The sequence below is a fragment of the Esox lucius genome, chromosome 10 (assembly GCF_011004845.1).
Source record: "Esox lucius isolate fEsoLuc1 chromosome 10, fEsoLuc1.pri, whole genome shotgun sequence".
NCBI classification, from domain to species: Eukaryota; Metazoa; Chordata; class Actinopteri; order Esociformes; family Esocidae; genus Esox; species Esox lucius.
In genome coordinates, this window is record NC_047578.1 from 25565824 (window position 1) to 25580406 (window position 14583).

Consider the following 14583-nt stretch of genomic DNA (forward strand, 5'->3'; position numbering starts at 1 on the left):
GGGCAGGGTTTAGCGCATGTGCTTCAGCTTGTCCCACGTTGACCTTCAACCTTTGGGTTCAGGGCCGTCTCCAAGTGGAAGACAGAGGTCTCAGTTAAGATCAGTTGCTAGAAGAGTTAGAGATTTTGACAGAACGCTATGAACCTTTTAGGAAGCTCTTCATCTTGTGTACAACCTCAAAGGCACTTCTCGTCAAATTTAGATTTAATATGAGGCCGCACTGGAATTGGAAAACTAGCCTCTCGGTCTGGAAAATCACTTTAAACTCCTCCTGTGGCAAAATCGTCTTTCAGACCACCCTCAGAACTTACCCACACACTCAGGCAAGTGAAGCACACAGCGTTGCTGATAGCTCAATTACTGTGTCTTGAATAGTCGTAAACAATATATGAAAGTCAGAAGTCGCATTTTTGATAACCGCTTGGATGTCCGTTCGCGCTTTGGCATTGTTTCTGGTTTGGATCACAGTGAGGTTATGGGTCTTGGCCGAACTGTGGTGCGAGGGTTTAGCAAGCAGAAAACCAGCTAGCCTACTCAATCCATAACAGCAGTGTACCAGCCAACAGCATCCAATATTGCAGTATAACATATTATTACATCTAATATACAGTATGCCATTTGGAATTTGTAAGTCAAAAGTGAATTACAATCATACGCGTTACACACAGGGTGGTCCCAGGAATCAAACCAACTACCCTGGCGTTGCAAGCACCGCACTCTACCAGCTGCGCCGCAGGGAATCCGCACTCCAAGTCCTATTAACCCTACATTTCCTTGATCTCCTGTCTTTACCATTCATCACCCAGCACACAAGATTTTAACAAAAAAACTTGTCCTTCTAGCTAGTTTAACTTTATTTAAATTTGTTTGGAGTTTTGGGTATAATTTTTTTAACAGAGTAGCTAACAATAGCATTATAATAACTCCTTCTGTAATGCTACAGACGTATTCCCACTTTTAGGACAGCTTTGTGTCATGGTTGGGTGAGAGACATTTAGTGGGTGCTGCATTAGGGCCTCGTTTATTGGAGCTGGTACTTTCAGAGCTCCTAATGGGTCTGTGGCTGTTGCGTCCATTCTCCCATCCAGGCTCTGGGCTTTTACCGCAGTACTTGGGTTTTTTCATACTGGTAACATTATGTGGTTTGTTAGTCCATTGCCTATGTTATTAAGGGCACTATTTTCAACTTTTCTATTACATAGTAAGATAAATTCATGAATGTATATCTCTGCATGCTGTTAGAAGCACATTTGAAGGTTGTTTTTGGAGCCGTCGCTAATTGGCATTAGCGCAATGAATGGGAGGTCCTCTGCAACAGCATGACCAATATTTTAATTCTGTTGTATATGAAGGACTAGAAAGTGGGACCTCATGAAGTCATGCCTGTCAGAGAATAGGGGTATTGTGTTTGAGGAAGAAAGTTCAATACATGAGTCAGCTCACTGCTTACATTAAAAAACACCCTATCACACCATGTGAGTCCTCCAGATCCCAATCACGGCAGTTTGGGGTCTTACTGAAAGAAATTATTTACACACAGGCAGTAACAAAGACGAACTCTGTGCGGAAACTCCACCCCAGGCTCATTCGGTGCATTCCTTTATGAAACATATTGTTGAATACAACCGAGTTTGCCCAATAGAAACTGTGTTTCAGCTAAACGCTATTGCAACTTGTTTTGACGGAATGAATACACCCGATTGCTGATCCACTACAGCCTCCACTGAATCTATCAAAAGAGACGCGCCCTCTTTCGCCGTGCCCTACTCCCTGCTGTGACGATTACAACCTAGCCTCCCCCATCCCAGTTACCCTCATGCTGGGAGACAAGCAACATGTAATCTGGCCCCAGCAGGGCCCCACCAGCCTCCCAGCCAGTCAGCTCCTCTCCTAGCCAGCCGCCATGACGGGAGCCCTCCAGTGCTACAGATGTTTCAGAGAAGAGAGGATCAAAGCTTGGCTGTTGTTTGTCGGTTTTTGTTGTGTGTGTCTGGGGTTTTGGCTGTTTACTGCACAGCATGTACAGTATTGGTGTGTGTGTCTGAGAGTGTTTGTGAGATACATTGAAATTGCCGGCCTCAGGAAACCCTACAGGCTTTATTCGACATGTGAAGGGCACTAGTGGGAAATGCACTTGGTCCATGGTTTGAAATTGTGGTCTCTTAGCACATACTCATGTCCAGAGCGACTTACAGGAGCAATTAGCATTTGGCGCCTAGCTCAAGGGCATGTCAACATATTTCTCATATTGTCCAAGATTCAAACCTGCAGCCTATCGCCAAATAGCCCAACACACTGACCACTAGGTTGCCTGAGAGGTGTTCAGACCCAGACTCCACATGGAGAAGAAATGATTTGCTGACTGTTTGGCTGGAGCTAGGAGTTTCAGGTAGCATGGTGACCCGCATTGACAAGATGTCCCTGCACTCGTGCCCTAACACCAGCGGCACCAATACCCCCTGCCGATCTACAGATCACATCATGCTACCCCGTCCTTCACTCTTTGACTCCACGGTAATGTTCCTCATACATTATCCCTGTGAACCTGCACTGCTGATCCACTGCAACGCATTAAAACTAGCCAAGTGCACCGGTCTAGTGCTCAGGGGTTACTTAAAGTATTAAACCAATTGATTGCAATGCATTTTGGGAGCTGTTGCTGTGCGCAGAATGGTTAACCAACAGGCCATTCCAGGTGGAGAGCTCTCCTGATGTATGTACGTAGGAGGAGAGGATATCGCCAGACAGTCACAGTGGCTGCATGTAGAACAGCGGTTGAAAACTCCAACCTCTCCCGGGGACTGCCAGATGTTCATTTAGTAATAATTAATTTGTTGCGTTAATGGGAAAGTTGTGGAAACTGAGGTAAAATCTGACCAAAAAATGTAAGAACCGTAATTATTAAATGGATTGTAATCTCTTCTATTGATTCAAGAGGAGACTGAAGTGAAAGGACTCTCCAGAATGTTTCGGTCAAATGTCAGATTTGTGTGACCTGATTGCTTTAGCCCATCTGGATTGGTAGATGGGTGGGGTATGTGTTTTGGGGGGTACTTTATTAGTCCTTTACATCAAGCAAGCTCAAACAAGCTGAGTTAGTGTATTTGAGATGATTTCTGGTGGTATTGAACCCAGCAATGTTCAGCTGTTGGTGACAGTTGGAACGTTGAAGGATTTGTGAGAAGTGAAAGAAGTGTTCCTTGAAAAACAATTTTTTTCTGTATGCTGCAGGGTAGAAACAGCGGTGTATATTGCTGATATCATTTTGTTTATCGCACTACATTGAGTTTGACAAGCATAGCCAGACTGTGCCTGAGTCCTCTATCCCTATGGAGTGGAGCGCTTCGTTAGGAGAGAGAGAGAGAAAACAAACCTTTTCAGAAATTTGTTTATCCTTGGACGAGAAGTGCTCAGTGCGAAAACATCAGAAAGAAGTGACAGCTTGTTTTCAATTGCTGTTTTCTCTCCCCCGTTTATCTTTCCCTGTATCGTTCTCTCACTGTCTACTCATCACTCTTTCCTCTCCATCTTCTCTATCCCCTCTTACCATCTCTTCCCTGTCTCTCACCCTTTCCCATCTGTCTCTCTTCTCTCTACATCTCTCCCCCCTCCCTCCCTCCCTCCCTCCCTGCCCCCTCCCTCCCTCCCCTCTCTCTTCTCATCTCTCCCCTCTTTCTCTCCATCTCTATCCTCTATCCCTCATGCTCCACTACTCCTCCCTCATATCTCTATTCTTCCGCTCTCATTCTCTCCCGCCATCACTCTCACCTGGCCCTTCCAGGTCTGAGGTTCTTTGAAAGTGTGATGTGGTGACCATGCCAGCTGGAAGGCCGGTTTGTGTTGCCAGCGCTACTTGGACAGTGTGCTATAGCCAGCATGGATTAGTCGGTAGCAGAGCTGGGAGACGGCTGGGCAGTAGAACCATTGTGCGTGCTCCAGCAAACTCACCCATTAGGATAGACACAGACACGCACGTAGGCAAGAACACACTTATTCACCAACGCACACACACTCCGAACTGCCAAACAACTGCCTCAGAGAACGCAGGCAAGGTCAGCTTTGTCATCTGTCTTGTTTTTACAGTGACTGATATATGCGGTATGTCCTTCATTTACGTAAGATCTTAAGGAGTCTGCTGATCTGATGCTTGTTTTCTTGTATGCTTATTCATTACAACATCCACTGTTACCCAGATTCCTCTGCATTATACCATTGTTATTGCTATAACTTAAAGATACACACTAACTGTTCTCCCTCATGGCCCTTCACGGTTCCACTGTAAGATCCCAATCTCCCTATGTACTCTTTAATTCTGGCTTATGAGGAAGAAATTATGTTATGAATTTATTTCTTGGCACAATTGGAGTTGGATGTTTTGCACGGGACTCGGTCCGTTCGTCCTTGAGCTTCTTTCTCTATCTGTCCCTCAGTCTCGGTCTCTTTCTATCTCTCTTCTGAGAATAGTTAGTCTTTCAGAAAGTGAGTCTGTTAGTATCTCTTTCAATTCAATTCAATTGACTTTATTAACATGGAGAGTTAGGTTATGCACATTGTCAGGGTATACATAAAATAACTATTGCCTGGTAGTCATATCAACTTGCAATAATAATAATAATGTGAACTAAGCTACAATTGCAGTACAGTATCTAGTTAGCTAGTTTGTAAGATAGAAAGCAAGCAAACATTAACACAATTTGATTTGCTAGCTAGTTAGTTTTTTGCTGTATTCACTAATGAAAATAATGTGTGTGTAATGTTAGAATTTAACGCCATCTCATTGAGCAAAAGCAAGCCACCGCATGTTTAGCTTACCTGATGTGAGTTGTAGCTACTATACCTTAAATGTACGTAACTACTACAGTTTTTCTCAATCGCTTTGGCTCAATTCTCAAATGAGAATATCTTTTTTCAAAACAATAAATTCATAAATAAATAAATCTCTGAACAATTAATTTCTTGCTCACACCAGATTAGAATTTCTTATTCACAGATATTTGCACTTCTTGGCCGGCTCCGCTTACTTAATGCAAAAATTATTAATTAATTGATTCAAGTTTCTATGACGTCCAATATGTGAACCCCTGTATTTCTCAAAGAAAACCTCTGATTTGAATTGGTGAAGACATTGTTGATTTCCATGTGTCCACCTCATTCCTTCTAAACCCGTCAAAATCAGATCAGTAATTTGATTATGTGGAGGACAGTAGCAGTATAATTTCATTACATTGAAGTTAACCTGCATCTAACTTAAATATTTGCAAGTGTGCATTTACAACTTGATTTGTTTAATAGATTAGGGACATATATAATTTAAGTATTCAATGCAAGGCATTGCAGTTGAAGCACATTATTGACATTATTTGTGAAGCACATTATTGACATTATTTGTGAGGGAATTTGCTGATTTTACATGGCCACCCCTGACTGGTACCTAGTTCCCTCTCTGACCCCCCCCCCCCCCTCCCCAAATTAAAATAACCCTATAAATGCCCCTGGTGTCATGAGAAGTACCATTTCCTTACAATTGGAAACTGGCCACCAGGGGCAGTTATGAACATTTTACAGTTTTTCTCAGTTGCTTTGGTACATTTCTCGAGTCACCCTTAACATCTTCAAACCAGTAAGTGCATTTCTTGAAACCGTTCATACAAACAGCACCACACAATGGATTACCTGCAAAAGCCTGGAACTTGCTAAAAATCCTTAATTCATCTCTCAAAAGTAATTTATGTTAGTGCCATCAGAATGATAAGTCCTTTTGTCATTGTTCACAAACAAGGTAGTCAAAATGCTTAGCCATGTTGTCAATATAACAGTGTACTCTGTAGTTTCCAAAGAAAAAACTATGACAAAGACTGAACATGCACTTTTTCTGTAAGGCTTATGTCAATTTCAGCAGTACAAATTACACATTACTGTACACTCACCTAAAGGATTATTAGGAACACCTGTTCAATTTCTCATTAATGCAATTATCTAATCGACCAATCACATGACAGTTGCTTCAATGCATTTAGGGGTGTGGTCCTGGTCAAGACAATCTCATGAACTCCAAACTGATTGTCAGAATGGGAAAGAAAGGTGATTTAAGCAATTTGACGCGTGGCATGGTTGTTGGTGCCAGACGTGCCGGTCTGAGTATTTCACAATCTGCTCGGTTACTGGGATTTTCACGCACAACCATTTCTAGGGTTTACAAAGAATGGTGTGAAAAGGGAAAAACATCCAGTATGCTGCAGTCCTGTGGGCGAAAATGCCTTGTTGATGCTAGAGGTCAGAGGAGAATGGGCCGACTGATTCAAGCTGATAGAAGAGCAACTTTGACTGAAATAACCACTCGTTACAACCGAGGTATGCAGCAAAGCATTTGTGAAGCCACAACACGCACAACCTTGAGGCGGATGGGCTACAACAGCAGAAGACCCCACCGGGTACCACTCATCTCCACTACAAATAGGAAAAAGAGGCTACAATTTGCACAAGCTCACCAAAATTGGACAGTTGAAGACTGGAAGAATGTTGCCTGGTCTGATGAGTCTCGATTTCTGTTGAGACATTCAGATGTTAGAGTCCGAATTTGGCGTAAACAGAATGAGAACATGGATCCATCATGCCTTGTTATCACTGTGCAGGCTGGTGGTGGTGGTGTAATGGTGTGGGGGATGTTTCCTTTCAAAAAAGGCTAATGGAAATGTATAGAAAATATGCTTGACCTACAGAATGAACTAATGCCTAGATGTTTTGGGGTGTATGACTATTCAGCAGAGAACCAGTATAATATATTTGGATTAAGGTGGCATAAATAATTGATAATGTAGGAAAAAGCAGACAATTGTACATAATCAATTGCATGAACATACCAAAGCATTGGCAGTTTTTTCAAAAGAATGAGAAATAGCTTTTATGACGTGCACAAGTGACTAGATGATGTGGAAGTCAAACAAGTAATTTTGAGAATTTAAATTGAGATCTGAGAAAAACTGACAGGAGACTCTGCCAGACGTTCCCAGCAGACCCTTACATAACAGTTAAGTAGAGTGCCGTTTGCAACAGTATTGTGGTTGAGGATGGCGGCCAGACGTTTCTGCAACCAACTTTCAGTCCGATGATTGCGAGTTCAATTTTGGCGAGAGGCAGGTTATTTTTTTGTTGTGGAATTGTGTTGCTTAGACAGGTGTTTACTGTTTTTGTAACCTTACCCTTTACCTTCATCCTAACCCTAACCTCAGTACTGTGATGCCTAAACTTAACCATAACCTAACCATATTCCTAACCCTTACGCCAGAACCGTCCTGCCTAGCCTTGACCCTAAGTTAAGCTTAACAGTTTTTTCATTTTCAATTGATAACATTAAGGACCAATATAATAGCAAATCGTAAAGGAGCAACGTAATAGCAAGTCATTAACAACCAGTTGCACTTGCTATGTTGATAGCGAACATAATTGCACTGATTTATGTTCATACTGATCGTAAATTGCAGTTGTAGTTGTATGTGAACATAATTCCTGAGAGCTAGGGTTGGCAAGATGATGATCAGTGAAAAAATGCTTATGTGTCATGGGTATGTTTGTTTTTTTGATCTCATGCTTTCAGGTATGATTGCAAATAATGATTTAAAATGATTAATCAATATCTATCCATTTTGGATTGTCCCTTTTGGTCCAATTTTGTGAAAGGTCAATGATCCAAGAAAGTATTAGAACTCATGTATTAGAATCCACAATTAGGTAAAGTTATTTTTGTGTATGGTAATTCATTTCATTTCTGACAGTATTCTTATGTTTCTCGTAGTATTTTAGCCATAAAACTTAATTTTGATAATTTACTTAATTCTAACTTAATTAAATGAAGGATTTCTGTGTTTCAGTTTCCTTAGTTCTCTTTAAAAGATTTAGCAATCCTTGTCAAACCTGTAATGCTTTTTAATTTTCCTTTGCTTCTTTTTTTGGTGATTTCAATTGAGCTTTTGTTGCAGTTCTATTGAATATATTATTGATCTTTTGTAATACAATGTTTACTCCAATACCGTTCGAGGTAGATTCTTCAAAAAACATCCAATAATGATTGAATTTCTACAGTTGGAATCGATTTTTTGGCATTTGTCTGTGCTGTTTTCATCCCATCTGTAATATTTAGGGATGCGATTAGGCTTGCTGAGCTTTGTATCTATTTCAGTTAACTTGTTTTTTTCTTTTGAGGAACATTTGACTGTGATCAGACAATGGAAAGGCATTAAGAGAGAAATGGTCTATGTCTGTGATTACATAATCAACTGTGCTACTATTGTGAGATGAACAATAGGTTTGTCTTCCTATTGATTCCCCTCATACTCTACCGTGGACAAGGTAAAGACCCAGATTCTGTCTCGGTTTCTCTCTTCTTTGTCTGTCTTTTGGTCTGTCCCTCTGCATCTGCTCGCCTGTCAGACTAATACATCTCTGGTTACAGATGGTGAAGTCTGTTCTGTTTTGGTCCAGGGACTACTGGTTTTTGGTTCTACTTGGTATTCAGTTGCAGCCAGCTGGTGTTCAAGGTCTAAATCAGTCACTTAAAAGAGAGCAATAGTTTTAGTCTGTATCAATATTGTTAGTGATAGTAATATTGATTTGCTTGTGAATTAAAATCAGTATTGAATATACAGCATGTCTTTTAAAGTAGCATTGCATTTCCATCTTATTCAGTTTTGCTCTGATTTGGAAGCTGACAAATTCTGGTCTCAGACTGATATATTTTTGATATATTTATTATTTCGGGGGAGTTTATTAGTTCTTCATGTCTGCCAGACAGTTTTCCATGTACCTAAGGAGTAGACCTCCCATAAAAACCTGAGAAATCCCAGAGACCCATCTGTGCTTTTGCCCTTGAGCAAGGCACTATCCCACTAATTGCTACAGTCATATGCTCTGGAGAAGAGCATCTGCTGAATGATTAAAAAAAATATTGTCTCTTTTCATTCGTTTTTTTATGGCTTAAGTAGGTTCAGTCATTGCGTTTTGGTAAACTAAGGACCCTGACACTTCGGAACGGCATGTCTTATAGGCTGAAGGCAGCTCTGTCTATCTGACTGACAGCCTTTTTGCCTGTCTTCCTGTCTATCTGTCTGACAGTCTTTCTGCCTGTCTTCCTGTCTATCTGTCTGACAGCCTTTCTGCCTGTCTTCCTGTCTGTCTGACAGCCTTTCTGCCTGTTTTCCTGTCTATCTGTCTGACAGTCTTTCTGCCTGTCTTCCTGTCTATCTGTCTGAAAGTCTTTCTGCCTGTCTTCCTGTCTATCTGTCTCACAGTCTTTCTGCCTGTCTTCCTGTCTATCTGTCTGACAGTCTTTCTGCCTGTCTTCCTGTCAGCCTGTCAGTCAGTCTTTCTTTCTGTCTTCCTGTTTGTCTGATAGCCCTAGGTGGGATTCATGCTTTGGATTAGAGACATAGACTCCACAATCCAGCCTTCTTTCTTAGGGCTTATGAGCCTGGAAATGTGCCTGAGGCCTTGGAACCTGTGGCACCCGTGACAGGCAGCACACAAAAAAGATTTTTTAAACTGGCATTTGCTTCTCACCACACACGCAGACCCTCAGACATGCACACACACACATACACACACACGCAGACCCTCAGACATGCACACACACACATAAACACACACATGCAGACCCTCAGACATGCACACACACACATAAACACACACATGCAGACCCTCAGACATCCACACACACGTACACACCCACATACACACACACACGCAGACCCTCAGACATGCACACCCACACATAAACACACACATGCAGACCCTCAGACATCCACACACACGTACACACACACATACACACACACACGCAGACCCTCAGACATACACACACACACGCAGACCCTCAGACATGCACACACACACAGACATAGACACAGACATAGGCACTGGCACTGAATGGCTTAAGCAACTTTCCAAACAGCGCAACCTTTTCCCCCCCTCTGTGGGCGTTTCAGGGGCGTTCCTGGAGAAGGGTATGGCACACAATGCATGCAGTATGACATGGAGGCGGCCATCACAATATTGGGGGGTCCAAGACCACTACAGTTACTCTTTGTTTTCAGCAACACGTTTTCATCTTAATAACAACTTCAGTTGAACCGCAGTGACCAGCTAGCGGGAAATCCATTGAGCCCCGCGGCCATGAAGCCCCGGGATCCCTCAGCTTACCCCTGGTCTGAAGCTGAGAGCCCACTGACTTATACTGGAATCAAACCTCCTGTGTGTTGCTGTCTACGTTTCCAGACCTTGGGCACAAATTCTATTTCTAATCTGCTGAAAACCTTGAGCATTTCTATTAGCCCTGGCGGTTGGGTTTTAGCACTCTTGAGGCTTTTTGATTGGTCCTATTGTAACAGTCAAGCTCAATTGAGCCCAGAAAGATTATTTTAAGAAATGTTGAATGATCTGTATGTACAGTATATACATTCATTGAGTCAGGGTTTGGCTCAGTCCTTGGTGGTTCCTGGCTGTCTTAGTCTTCTGTAGGGGTTTGTGTCCAAGATGGTTTGTCTTTACTAGTGAGAAGAGGGAGGTTGTTCAAAGGGTCTGTGAAACAGGTTGTTGTTGGAGGTCTAGAAGGTTTTTTTTCTACGGACTTACCATAGGGCAGAAGAGGCAACTGCCTCAGGACTCACATTATCAGGGACCTCAAGAACTTGGCATCATTTATAATAACTTCCTGTTCTTAATTCTCTGCTCATGACCTGCAAATTCTCTATTTGAGGCGCCTCGATGTTGAACATAATAACCCACTATTATGATCTGCTCAGCTCCTCTTCTGTGGCTTTATCAAAGGTAGTGTGTAGTTTGCGAGATGCTTGTTTTTCAGACTCAATAACAACGGTTTGTTTTTTTCCGTCTAATTTCATTTGTTTGTTTGAACTGCTGGTTGTGATTAATTCTACAGCAGGCATAATTAACTACTATCATTTTCATCCAGAAATATATATAATGAAGGTAGCATAGAGAATAATAATGTTATGGGGGGAGCTTCGAGTGGGCCTAAGCGCACAACACCAGACACAATCAGAGAAACAAAAAGGGTGTTTTAATGGTGGCTGGGATGGAAGGACTGAGGTCAGGCCGGAGGAGTTGGGGCTGGGCAGGCAGGTAGGTAGGTGGGTAGGTAGGTGGGTAGGTAGGGCGAGGCAGACAGGACAGCGGGTAGGCAGAGCAGGTGGCTGACAGGCGGGCAGGTGGAGGTGTTTGGAGGCTGGGTAAGGTGGATCTTGGTAACAAGGAATAAACAGGGTTAGTTGGAAGGAACAACTAAACTGGGTGCTCAAACTATGGTTTGGAGCTGCCAGGAACGTTTCTACCTAGTAGTAAATAACAACGATCTAGCGCCGGACGGACGGAAACCAGGGTATATATAGGCAGGCTGATGGGGGAATGAATAGCAGGTGTGGAGACTTGAGGGGCAGTGGGGGAAAGCCCCACATACATGGACAGACAGGAGAGAGAGCAAGCCTGGCCCGGACTATGAGGAGGTGGATGCGGAGGGCGTGACAAATTAGTCGTTTAAAACTGATCCTTTATTGTGTGGAATTAATACAGTTTAGTTACTACTGAATGTAACTGATAGACTTTTTAATCAATATAATCCAATTCCAAACTAACTAATCCATTCTGGGTTTGATACAGTTTTTCAACGATAGAGCTCAAACTCTGAAGATCCCCCTTACGGCAGTCAAACAGTTGCATTCCACCAAGAGTGATTCACAGGCCGTTTGTGGACTTCACTAATTTTCAAAGGTAGAACTGTCAATATTGGTTGGTTCCTAATATCAAAAGAAATAGAGCAACGTGAGTGAGAAAACAATGTGGTGACACCAGTTCAGGTCGGGCTGTTCAGCCTACAACTTTGCCGAACTCAAGCGTAATTAAATACACTATTATATGCTAGTTTTATAATTGTTTTGGTTTTGTTTTAAATTTAGCTCAATGGGGTTTTCTGTTACATATTTCTCCATACGCAGAATACTATTCGCAGCTTACCCCTGGACCACTATAAGTTACAGTGTTCATCAATTGCAAAGAGGTTTTTTAATGAAGGATTGAGTTCTGGGATTATCATTACTATAATGGCAATATATCACAAACTCCCAACGTGTCCTTGTGTTGTTTAAACCAGGTATCTCAGTTAGAACAGGAACAATATTTGTTTACATATCAACCATCTAGGAACTCATATACCAAAGCTATCAGACTGTCAGGGTTCAACCCACTCTGTTTCAAATTAAGGGTCAATACTCAGAGGATCAATACTTATGTATCTATTTATGGTAAACCATGAGTGTTAAACATACATTTGTTTGATATCAATGATATTTTCTGGGTTTCACGCAAGGTTGGTTTGGAGGATAGACTGGCAACAAACAGTTCAGGAAAATTATACATTTTCTTGAGCCATAGAGATATTACATTTTAACAATTGCTATATTACTGTCCAACATAAACATTATATTAAAATTCAAGATAGAACATTTTTTTTCTATTTCCTCTATCTGTTCTCAAAATCGCTGATCGGATATTCTTCCATTACATAATTATTGCTCTTGTGCATTTAAAAAAGACATTAAAATTAAATGATATTTTATTGCATTTATACTAGAACATCTCTAAATGTATATGGTTGCCAGCTTCATTGACAATACATTGCAGAGAATGTTTAGGGGCATTTAATGAGATGCGCTCCACCAGTTAAATAAAACAAGTATTCAGGAACACTTCGGTGACTGGCAAGAGCTTTTTCAAGTCACTTGTCTGAGGATCAGGGGTGAAAGTAGATTTCATTTCTTACTGGTACTGACCTGTGGGTGCACGCACTTGCGTGCACATTTTGTGCTTTATTAGCTAACAATAGGTCTATATGTCAATTATCCTTAATAACTTCATAATTCATTATAACAGCTCCCCATTATGTTGCCCAGCATCGTGTATTGTGCAGCACATGCAGATAGACAATTTTATTTTGGCCTGGGAAAATGATTCTATTTGTCTTCTCTTGTCACTTTCATTAGGTAAGCGTTAACAATAAAGTAAGTTAAATTATATGAAGAATATCGAACGAGATATAAATATAATAATTGATATCCTATTTTTGACAATTTGCAGCATGTTAACAGGCTGTTTCTGCAGCTTTTTTATAGGCAAAAAAATGTAGTGGTTAGATTAGTACTGTTGTAAAGGAGTAAATGACAGCGTTAGTGGAGCCTTGATAGAATTTAGCCCATGCTAGCGAGACTGAAGACGAACTTTATACTGCCAGAACTGTTTCATTTCATGGCACAACAACGTTCGTTTTTCTTTCATACGTGAATGACAATGATACAATAACTATCAATATAAGTGAAGGTAACATACTTTTTCGTCAAGTGAAAAGACCAGAGAATTGTGGAAACCCCTCCTCTTTTACTGTGCAAGGGGTTGTGGTCTAGATTACCCCAAAAAGCATGCACGGATGCATACTTGGAAAATCCACCAGATTCAGTAGACCATCTAGGAACTTTTGGCATTCTGTTTTCAGCCTCTTATTGTTTGAAACATACTAATCTTCTCCAGTACTAATCTGGCTATTTAGTATGCAATTTGAGATTCAGCCAAAGGGTTGTGTTAGTTGCAATTGTATTTAGTTTGTGTTAATTTGTATTCTAGCAAATCAGCTGAAAGAACTTAACAGGAGAAAAAAGTTTTTAGAAATTGCTATTGTGCATGTAATGTAGCTGTTGTGGCGTGAATAAAAGAGGCGCAAAACCCACCTTAAACAAAGTGCGTCGGCAACAGGGCTTGGTAAATGATACCACTACGCTAGTAAACCTCATCGATAATATGGAAAGATAATTAGGGAACCTATTTACGTGTTGCTAATAAGTAACACATTGTTTACCATGTCAGACAAGCTGAATGTATCAGAATGTCTCTAAACAATTACATTTAGAATTGTCTTTTATACAGCCTAGTTGAAAAAGTTTCTTTAAATGCTTAGCACTTGGTTTTCCTGGCAGCCTAGGGCATGTTGTAAATGCTTTACCTTTTCTTTGTAGGCAACATATACAGCTCCGGAAAAAATGAAGAGACCACAGCACCTTTTTCTTTCCTTTCCAAAAAATTCAAAAAGGAAGGTTTTGAGTGAGGAACAGAAGAGTTAAAATTAAGAGACCACTTCAGATTGAACGCTTCTGTTGTCAATTTTTCATTTTCTGAAATATGTACTATTAATGTTGTAGTTAGTGAATTATCCCCAAAAAAGTTTTTATAAGCAAAGGTTTGCTATAAGTGCAAAACATTTTTGACATTCCCCATTAACTACCACTTCCGCCCTGCTTCCACGCATACAATTTGAGGCATACGTTGGATAAATCCAACATATACAGAAGACCAAACGTTCTGCAACTGCTTCTGCACTGCAATGCTGCAAGCCAATCAAAGCGTTTCATTTGAAATGAAATAACATCCGGTGTATCACAGCGCATTGATGCTGCAGGTCTGATCGAGGCTTTAAGGTGGGAAGCATTTCGTAAGCACCACTCCGAGAACGATAAGCGGTATTTATGAGAG

General features: G+C 41.2%; 1 protein-coding gene across 3 annotated transcripts in view; it reads left to right on the plus strand.

Moving 5' to 3' along the window:
• LOC105012781 (RNA-binding motif, single-stranded-interacting protein 3) overlaps nt 1-14583 on the plus strand; it is a 287542-nt gene that overhangs the window by 260166 nt on the left and 12793 nt on the right. The window lies entirely within an intron of this gene.